At 42.7% G+C, this 9,454-nt stretch overlaps 1 long non-coding RNA gene across 1 annotated transcript; it reads right to left on the bottom strand.

Annotated features, from left to right (window-relative positions):
• Positions 1–385: 385 nt before the first annotated feature.
• On the bottom strand, positions 386–1,663 carry LOC115071730. The gene is made up of 3 exons (XR_003850813.1): positions 1,575–1,663; positions 795–919; positions 386–699 (listed from the first exon to the last, which is right to left on the bottom strand). It is a non-coding gene; the product is annotated as an uncharacterized LOC115071730 (long non-coding RNA).
• Between the last annotated feature and the right edge of the window lie 7,791 nt (positions 1,664–9,454).

The raw sequence follows: 9,454 nt of genomic DNA, 5'->3' as shown, positions 1-9,454 counted from the left end.
ACCATGAATGAGTGATTTCTGGGATTAAAGAGAAGGTGTTGGTGGGAGGTAGGCGATGGCTCTGAGGAGGCATCAGGAGGAAGCCGTAAGAGCTTCACTGCCTAAACCTGGACACAACATTGAACTCAAGTGGTGCAAGATACTACCTTGGTGGGAAAAAGCACACAGGATCTCTCTACACAGGTCCTCACAAATACATGTGAATTATAATAATGTTAAAAATGAAACATTTAAAACACAGCAGTGTGCCTTTGAATTTGGTGTTTGGAGTCAGAACTGTCCCTGCAGCATCACCTCTCAGGAGCAGAAGGGCCTTGCTCTCCGTATCTCCTGTGAAGCCCTGGAGGTCCCAAAGTCCACGATCACATCACCAGCAAATACGAGGCCACTTTTACTTGCTTTTATTAATTTTTTAAAAATGCATAATTAACTTCATGACTTAGGAAGCTTTTTATATTTAAAGGAAGTACCACTATCACCCATCAAGAAATTCTGGGTCTTCTTTTGTGACAAGAGATCAGTTTGTTCTCTGACAGGGGAAGTTAGGTCTTTCCCTATTCCTGGAAACACACCGCACATCTTCTCTAACTGGGGCAGTGTTTGATGTCCTCGTTAGAGTATGTGGGTCACTTGGCCCCTCCAGCTACCTCATTTGGCTAATTGCATTGCTCACACAGGGTGGCCATATCTTTTCCATGCCTGAAAGACACAGGACAAGACATTTGCTTATTTGTTTGTTGGGCATACTTGGCAGGATCTGCTGAGTTTGATGATGGAACGCCGGCTCTTGCTACCTTTTCAGTCTGCTCTAGGTTTGCTTGGGAGGGCAGCAGATCAAAATGGTTCAGAGGCTAGGATCTTCTCATTTCCACTCATCTTAAACCAAAATTCTCATTGTTGAACGACTGCCAGAAGATTTCTTTTGAAAGTTAAAAAAAAAAGTCAAATGTATCAGCCTACGTTAGACTTACTACAGTTTTTAATTCAATCCTTTGATTCAATAAAAGGAGGAACAAAACTCAACAACCAGAAGTTAGAGACGGGTGGGAGAGGTGGTCCAGCAGGCAAGGCACTTTCTGCCTGATTGTGCAAACCTGACAACCTGAGTTTGATCCCTGGAACCCACATAAAAGTGAAAGGAGAAAACACCGGCTGTCCATTGCAGAAGACCTGGGTTCGAATCCCTGCACCCACATGGCAGCCGACAACTGTCCGTGACTCCAGTTCCAGGGGATCTGACAGCCTCTTTTGTCCTCCACGGGCACTGCATGACATGGGTACACTTACCTACATGCAGGCAATACATGCATATACATAAAATAAAAATAATATATAAAATATTAAAAAAAAATCTCCACCAAGTTGTCCTCTGACCTCCACACATATACTGTTTCAAGTGCACACCCCCACATATTATGAACACACAAACACACACAATAATAATAATGAATAAAAGAAAGTAAATAAAACTAGTGACACATATAGGGCCCCCAAGGCCGGAGGGTCTGCGTTTGTACAGTGTCACTCATGTTACAACATTAACTTAGAAAAGATACTTTAAAGGAAGTGATTACCTTAATCTTCTATGATTGTTTAGTAACTGGTTACATTCAATCGGCCAGAGGACCAGACAGAACAAATACAGGAGGCAAACTGATCTGTCTCCCCAGCCCCCAAGAGTTGGCACATACTAATCTCTTACCACAGAAGGGCAGATGCCCTGGCCTTTTGGACTCCAGGACTCTCACCCGAAGCTCCTCCCCAGCTTCTCAGGGTTTGGGTGTCTAACTGAGAGGCATCTCAGAGCCTCCAGTTTGACCTATCATGGAACTTTTTAGCTGCCATAATAGTACCGGCCAATTCCCTAATAACCTCCCTCTTGTATGTTTATATACACATCATATTGGTTTTGTTTCTATGGAGACACCTGACTAATACACCTTCCTGTCCTTTTGTACAACTGTGTATTTACTTCTAAAAATAGCAATTATTCCCTAATATTTGTTTTCATTTTATTCCCTAATATTTGTTTTCATTTTAAAAGCAAGCCTTTGTGATTAAGGGCATAGAAAGTGTTACATAAGAAAGAATGCAGGAACTGGGGCCATATCTCGGTTGGTAAAGTGCTTGCCAAACAAACACAAGGGCCCAAGTTTGGATTCTCCTGAACTCACATAAAAAGCCAGCGACAGCATTGTGTACATGTAAAATCCCAGCACTTGGGAGGCAGCAATTAGGAGACTCACTGAGGCTTGCTGGCCAGCAATCTGGCAGAATCAGTGGACTCCAGATTCAGTGAGAGACCCTCTCTCAAAATAAGGTAGAGAAGTAATTAGGGAAAACATCCAACATTGACTCTGGCCCATGTGTACACACCATGTATCAATTTTTAAATGTATTTATTTATGTGTATGAGTGCTTTGCCTGTATGTATGTAAGTGTACCATGCATGTGCAATGCCTGTAGAGGCCATAAGAAGGCATAAGATCCCCTGGAACTGGAGTTATAGATCTTTGTTAGCCACCATGTGGGTGTTGGGAATCAAACCTGGGTCCCCTTAAATTATTATAAGAAAAAAGAATGTAAAGACTGAGTGAGGTAACACATCTATAATCCCAGCACTCACTAGACTGAGGCAGAAAGATAAGTTTGAAGCTAGCCTAGGTAACCTAGCAAAAACTTGTCTATAAATAAAAGACTAGCAAGAAGGAATGTAGAATCTTCTCCAGGAATTTTTAGAAAGAATGTCCAAAATTTTTAAGTGCCCTGTTTCTTATTCTATTAGTTTATTTTCAATATTCTATGAGTGGTAGTGATTAAGAATCAATAAATTCAGAAAAGTGCCAGGAAGTACATAACACCTGTGGAGAAACTTTTTCTATTCTTTCAAAATCGAGTTTTTCCTGGTCAAAAATTAACCTCTATTCTAGATGTTTAAAATGTCAGAAGGAGCCGTGTGTAGTGGCGCACACTGGCAAATTCAGCACCTGGGAGGGTGAGGCAAGCAGACTGACAGAAGAGTTGGAAACCAGCCTGAGCTACATAGTAACTTCCAGGCAAGCCTGAGCTACCATGTGAGATCCTATCTTTAAACAAAAAGTGGGGCTAGAGAGATGGCTCAATGTCTAAGACCATTTGCTGCTCTTGCAGAAGATCCAAGGCAGGTTTCAAGTATCCACACCAGGGACCACTCACAACTCCCTATAATGCCATCTCCAGGAGATCCAATACCTTTTTCTGGCCTCTGTGGACACTGGCATGAACATTGCTTACACATACACAGATGCATACACACATAAATATAAATAAATAAAAATAAAAAACTGTACTATTAAAGAGTGTTTTAGAGTCGGATGTGGTGGCACATGCTTTTAACCCCAGGACTCAAGAGGCAGAGGCAGCAGCAGGCAGATCTCTATGACATTGAGGCCAGCCCAGTCTACATAGTGATTTCCAGGCCAACTACAGGGAGACCCTGTCTCAAAAAAAAAAAAAAAAAAAAAAAAAAAATCCAAGTTCAGGTGCAGTCAGTGTTGGTTCCTGGTTGCCTCGTGGTTAGCAAATGGTGCCTTCTAATCACATGCACACATGCTCACTCTATTTACAAAGACACTAAGTCCATTAGATCAAGGCCCCTGACTTATGACCTCATTTAACATCTATTACTGTTTTAACAAACACTGGGGGTGCTACAGTTAGGGTTGGGCCTATCCCCTAAAGCGTCAATACCTTGGTCCCCCCTGCTTGATGCTATTGAAAGATGGGGGAACCTTTAAGAGGTAGGGCCTAGTGGGAGAATTTAGGTCATCATGGATATGTGCTAAAAGAGGGACATGGGACACCCATCTCTTCTCTTTCTTTTCCATCTTGTTCAGGAAATGAATAGTGTGCTCCACTAACCACTCCCCATCACGAAATGTGACCTCAGCATGAACCCAAAGCAATTGGTCAATTGGTCACGGACTGAAACCTCCATAACTATGAACCAAGATAAACCTTTCCTGCTCCTTATAAATGATCTCAGGTATTCATTAACAGTAATGGAGAGGTAGCCCTACACATAGTCCATAACAGGTAATAATGCTAAAATTATGCTTTAAATCATGTTCAAAACATAACTTTATAAAATATGAATTATAAATATGGGTTATATAAAATTCATGTTTGCTTATTCTTAATGCATGAAAAATCATAATCATTTAAAATATATAAATATAAAAAGAAGGCGTTTATCAAGCTCAAAATTTTATTAACTACTATGAGCAACTTGCCCCTAATTTTACATACAACTTGGATTATAACTTATCTCCTGAAGTTCAGATTGTCAAGAGAATCAACTAACAAACTTTTATGCAGTAACTTAATTAGAAATCAAAGAAGAGTACTAGGAACAGAAATTGAAACCTAGACCAAAGGACCTTAAGATGAGAAATAAGGTGTTGGAAAGGTGGCTCAGTGGTTAAGAGTGCTTGCTGTTTTTGCAAAAGACCCAAGTTTAGTTCCCATCACCTATGCTGGGCAGGACACAACCACCTGTAACTCCATGCCAGGGAATTTAATGCCTTCTTCTGGCCTCTGGGGACACACACACACACACACACACACACACACACACACACACTGAAATGAATCTTTTAAAAACTGATGAGACAAGGAGTCAGGGAGGGGGTCAGTTACCCCTCCCACCCAATCAGTTGACCTTAGCTGCATGTAGGGAGAGGGGCAAAGGATATATAAGCGGAGAACACCAAGAAGCACCTCTCTCACCATTTTGTGCGGCTGTCAGGAAGTCACAGGATCTGTATTTGTGTGGATTTTACGGCACAGCCGTAAATGTGGGGTGCCCACTCTTCTGTAAATAAACCCCTATCCTATGCAAAAATAAATAAATAAATAAATAAATAAATAAATAAATAAATAACTCAAAGTCAAAACCAGAGACAGGTGTAGCTAGCAAGGAAAAGTGAGACCAAGGGCAGAGCAGTCTGTGCCCAAGTAAGAAAGGAGCCAAGCAAGGATTAAAAGCAGAACAAAAGCCGGGCGTGGTGACACACGCCTTTGCACCCAGCAGGAAGATCTCTGTGAGTTCAAGGCCAGCCTAGTCTACATAGTGAGTTCCAGGCCAGCCGGGGCTACAGGGAGACCCTGTCTTAAGAGGACAAAAAAAAAAAAAAAAAAAAAAAAAAGCAGAATAAATTCCCTCTTAATAGTCATTGAATGACAGGAATTTGTACATTGAACTGTTTCTTTACCCCCTCACAGGAACACTGCAGAGCAGGCATTGTTTCTTGTACATGGATGACTGACAGGAACGGAGACTTAGGGGGTAGGGAGTGGGAAGAAAACAGGAATTGAGAATCGAATTCAAATCTGCCAGTTGAAAGTTCCCTGTGCACCTTTCCTGAGGTTCATGGTCTCAGGTGCTGATGTTAAACGAAGACTTCCACTAATCAATGACTTCCCCCAAACCAAAGTCTTGTTAGCCACCCCCGATGCAACTGTATTTAATAAAAATATTTTTACTTCCTTGCTTACAAGTTAGGTCACTTTGTGACACTGCCACTCTTCAGAAACTGGTAGCAGGTAAATTTTTTGTTGTTGTTTGTTTTTTGTGGGTTTTTTATTTTTATTTATTTATTTTTTTCGGCCTTTTTGAGACAGGGTCTCCCTGTAGCCCCAGCCTGCCTAGAACTCATTATGTAGACCAGGCTGGCCTTGAACTCACAGAGATCCACCTGCCTCTGCCTCCCTAGTGCTGGGACCAAAGGCGTGCACCACCACACCCGGCTCAGCAGGTAAATTTTTAAAGTTATGGTCCCTAGCTACCTAGTGATAAGTGTGTAAATAATTAGCCCATACAGCATTCAGTAGTTTGCTGCAAATTCTACAGATATGCCCTCATGGAACACAGGTGGAAAATGTCTGGAACCCCAGCATTTGGGAGGCTGAGGCAGGAAGATTATGAGCGCAAAGCTAACCTGGGCTACGCAGTGAGATCCTCTTCCCTACCTTCCACACCCCACAAGAAGTATAATCATGTCAGTGGGCAAGTTTGACCTCAGAAGTCACTGTCTCTTTGGCACTTCATTGTCCAATTCACCTCCATTAGACAACAGTAAGACTTTGGGGGGGGAGATCATACTACTAATATTCTCCTGTACTTTCTGAGACAGAGATTTCAGTCACATCTACTCTTCTGCCCCCACCCCCATTATTCCTCTGTCCCATTTTGCAAGAATGTCCCACCAGGACGGCTAAACAATCCACCTTTATTAAGTACCCTGGGGCTGCGCTCCTGTCCTCAGGGAGCATGACACATGTTCCAATGTGGGTCAGGAACTAGGGTGAAACCATAATCCTGGGTACCATGGAGCATGTAGGGATGCCAACTGAAATACACATAATCTTTCTTTAAGTGGTGGTGCTTTCCCTGGGATCTCAACCCTCAACACACAATAGCCCTCGCTGTCTCCTTTCTCCTTTAGAATTTTGTTTTTAAGTAAAAAAGACCAAATAACATGGATCATAGTTCAACTAATAGCTTCTCATTATATTTTCTTAATTTTATGTGTGTTAGTAAGTGCACGTGCATGCAGGTGCCCATGGAGGCCAGAGATGTTGGATCCCCCAGGACCTGGAGGTACAGGTGGTTATGATCCTCATGGTGTGGGTTCTGGGAACTGAACTCTGGTCCTTTGAAAAGCATCTCATTACAAAAATAGAAAGATACAACAGTAGTCACACTCATTCAGAAAAAAGGCCCCAAAATGTTCCCTGCTACTCCTTTGCATATGTTCAAATTGCTTGCCCTCCTAGGAAAAGTTACCACCAATGTGCTTCTCACAGAGATGAAAGAAAAAGGAAAACAGAGACCGGTTTAACCCAGTCCACAGAATAATACAAACAGAGATCCAGCTTTCCGTTTCCAATGGAGTTGGAAGTTTGAGAGAGGCTCAACAGGGAACCCCAACTCTGGGATCTCAGGAGGTTTCAACCAAGAAGTCACTTTGGGGAGGGTTGAGGAGATGGCTCAGTTGGTAAAGTGCTTGTCTTGAAAATGAGTTGGGGGGGACTGGAGAGATGACTCAGTGGTTCAGAGCACTGGCTACTCTTGCAGAGGACCTGAGTTCAAGTCCCAGCACCCACATGGCGGCTAACAACTGTTCGTAACTCCAGTTCCAGGAGATCCGACACCCTCTTCTGACCTTCGTAGGCACTGCACAATATAGGTGTGCCTACTTACTTGCAGGCAATACACTCATACACATAAAATAAAAATAAATAATTTTTTTTTGAAAAAAGAATATGAGCTTGGACTGAGTTAGGTGGGGCATAGTGGTACACACCTTAATCACAGCACTGGGGAGGCAGAGGCAGGTGGAGCTCTGAGTACCTGCCCAGCTGGGCTACAGAGAGAATCTGTCTCAAAAAAGACCAAATATATATAAATAAATTAAAAAGTCGAGTGTGCTTGTAAGCCAGTGGTGAGGAGGCAGAGACAGGAAAATACTGGCCAATCCATGAACTTTAAGTCCAGTAAGAGACCTTGTCTCAAAAAATAAGGTGGAGGAACTAGGAAGATGGTTCACTGGGTAAAGTGCTTGCTGAGCAAGCAGGAGGACCTTAGTTCAGATCTCAGCACAAAAATCTGAGTATGGTGCTGCACATCTGTAACCCCATGGGGGAGGGGCAGAGCAGGGAGACAGGCAGATCCCTGGCTAGACCTGGGCCAGGCAGTCTAGCTGAAATGTTGAGTTCCAGGTTCAGTAATGACCCTGCCACAAAAGAGTAAGGTGGAATGCAATACAGGAAGACAGGCCACATTGACCTCTGGCCTCCTTGTGCACATTTATGGGCACACGCATTCCCACACGTGTTCACACGTAAACAAACACACATACACACCGCATAAAAATAAATGTGGATAAACAATTGAGGAAGACACTGATATCAACCTCTGACCTCCACACACACGTGCACATATGTGCATTTGCACCCATACAAATTCATACCTCCCTATGTGCATTCTCACACACATACAAACACAAAAGAGGTTAGTTTGGGCTGTGGTCATGAGAGAGTTTGGCTGGGACTAGGGAGTCTGGTCTTGAGAGGGTCTCTATGGATTTGGACAGGAGGCCTCAGTTCCTTTTCACATGGCCCACCTGGGCTGGGGTGTCCTTCTGATGTGTCAGCTGTCTTCCTTCAGAGGGAGTGATCCAGGGGAGGTAGCTATGGTTCTAAAACGACTGCTAAATGTTACAATGATTGGAACTTCCTGTATTGAGTGGGAACTTCCTGTAGAGATTCCCATTCATCTACTCAAGCTGTAAATGAGTAATACATCTGTTTTTTGAGACAGGGTCTCTGTGTAGCCCCAACTGGCCTGGAACTCTGCATGTAGACCAGGCTGGCCTAGATCTCACAGAGATCCACCTGCTTCTGCCTCCTGAGTGCTGGGATTAAAGACATGCACCACCACTTCCAGCTTAGTGATGTTCTTAATACAAGAGTGATACAGCATAAGGTTCCTGCTTAAAGTGGGATGTGTCATGTCTTTCTATGTTTTGAAGAGATTCTTCCATCCAAGAGAGAGAAGCCACTTCCAGGACAGAAGTGTTTTGGATTTTCTGACAAACAGGATGAAGGGAAGATCCTCCTTAAGATGTTAGTCTGGGGGATGGAGCCCTAGGGAAATGGATCAACTCAAGGAGAGAGAAAAAAAAAAATAGGGAGGAATAAACAAGTGAAATCTTGTCCTGGAATCCAGAGAAAGTTCTAGCAATCTTGGATAGCCCTGCTTTTCTATGGTGATTTCTCCTTTGTCTCTAATACCTTCCTACTTAGCATGACTATCACCCATCTCTTCTGTTTCTAAACTCTCCCTCTGGAACTTGTTAAAAAAAATACTCTGGATCTAAGCAGGAAAGGGAGGTAGAAATGACTAACAAACACATGAAAATCTGTTCAAATGTACTACATAACATAGGGAATATAAATCAAAGCAAAAATAGATGTCATGGGGAATTTCAAACAGTGGAAAAATATAGTTAGAATGCCTTCTATAGAAGGTCACAGTTACTCACCTCAAAGTTTTAATCAATGTGTACTTTCTCTAAATATAGCTCAGATATACATAATTCAGAATTCAAAAAGTATATATACAGAAAGCACAGCTCAACAGAACACAAAGCATGGATGTTCGGGTAGATGAGCATACCAGGGAATACCAGGTCACCCCTAACACCAACTGATACTGTGACTCACATCAAGAAAGAAAGTGGAAAGAGTCCCGAGAACTGGGAAGTCCCTGTTCCACCATCATAGATGGAGGTAGGAGAAACGGAGTGCCGACTTTGAAGAGGACAGAGAACAGGTAGAGTATGGATGACAGAGAGCAGAGAGCATGCCCTTTCTTGCAAGCACATTCCTCATGACTGCTTTTCTAGACCGT

Source organism: Nannospalax galili, unplaced genomic scaffold (assembly GCF_000622305.1).
Source record: "Nannospalax galili isolate Female #2095 unplaced genomic scaffold, S.galili_v1.0 scaffold399, whole genome shotgun sequence".
NCBI lineage: Eukaryota > Metazoa > Chordata > Mammalia > Rodentia > Spalacidae > Nannospalax > Nannospalax galili.
Note: the sequence above shows the minus strand (reverse complement) of the source record. Positions and strands in the feature narration are given on the sequence as shown.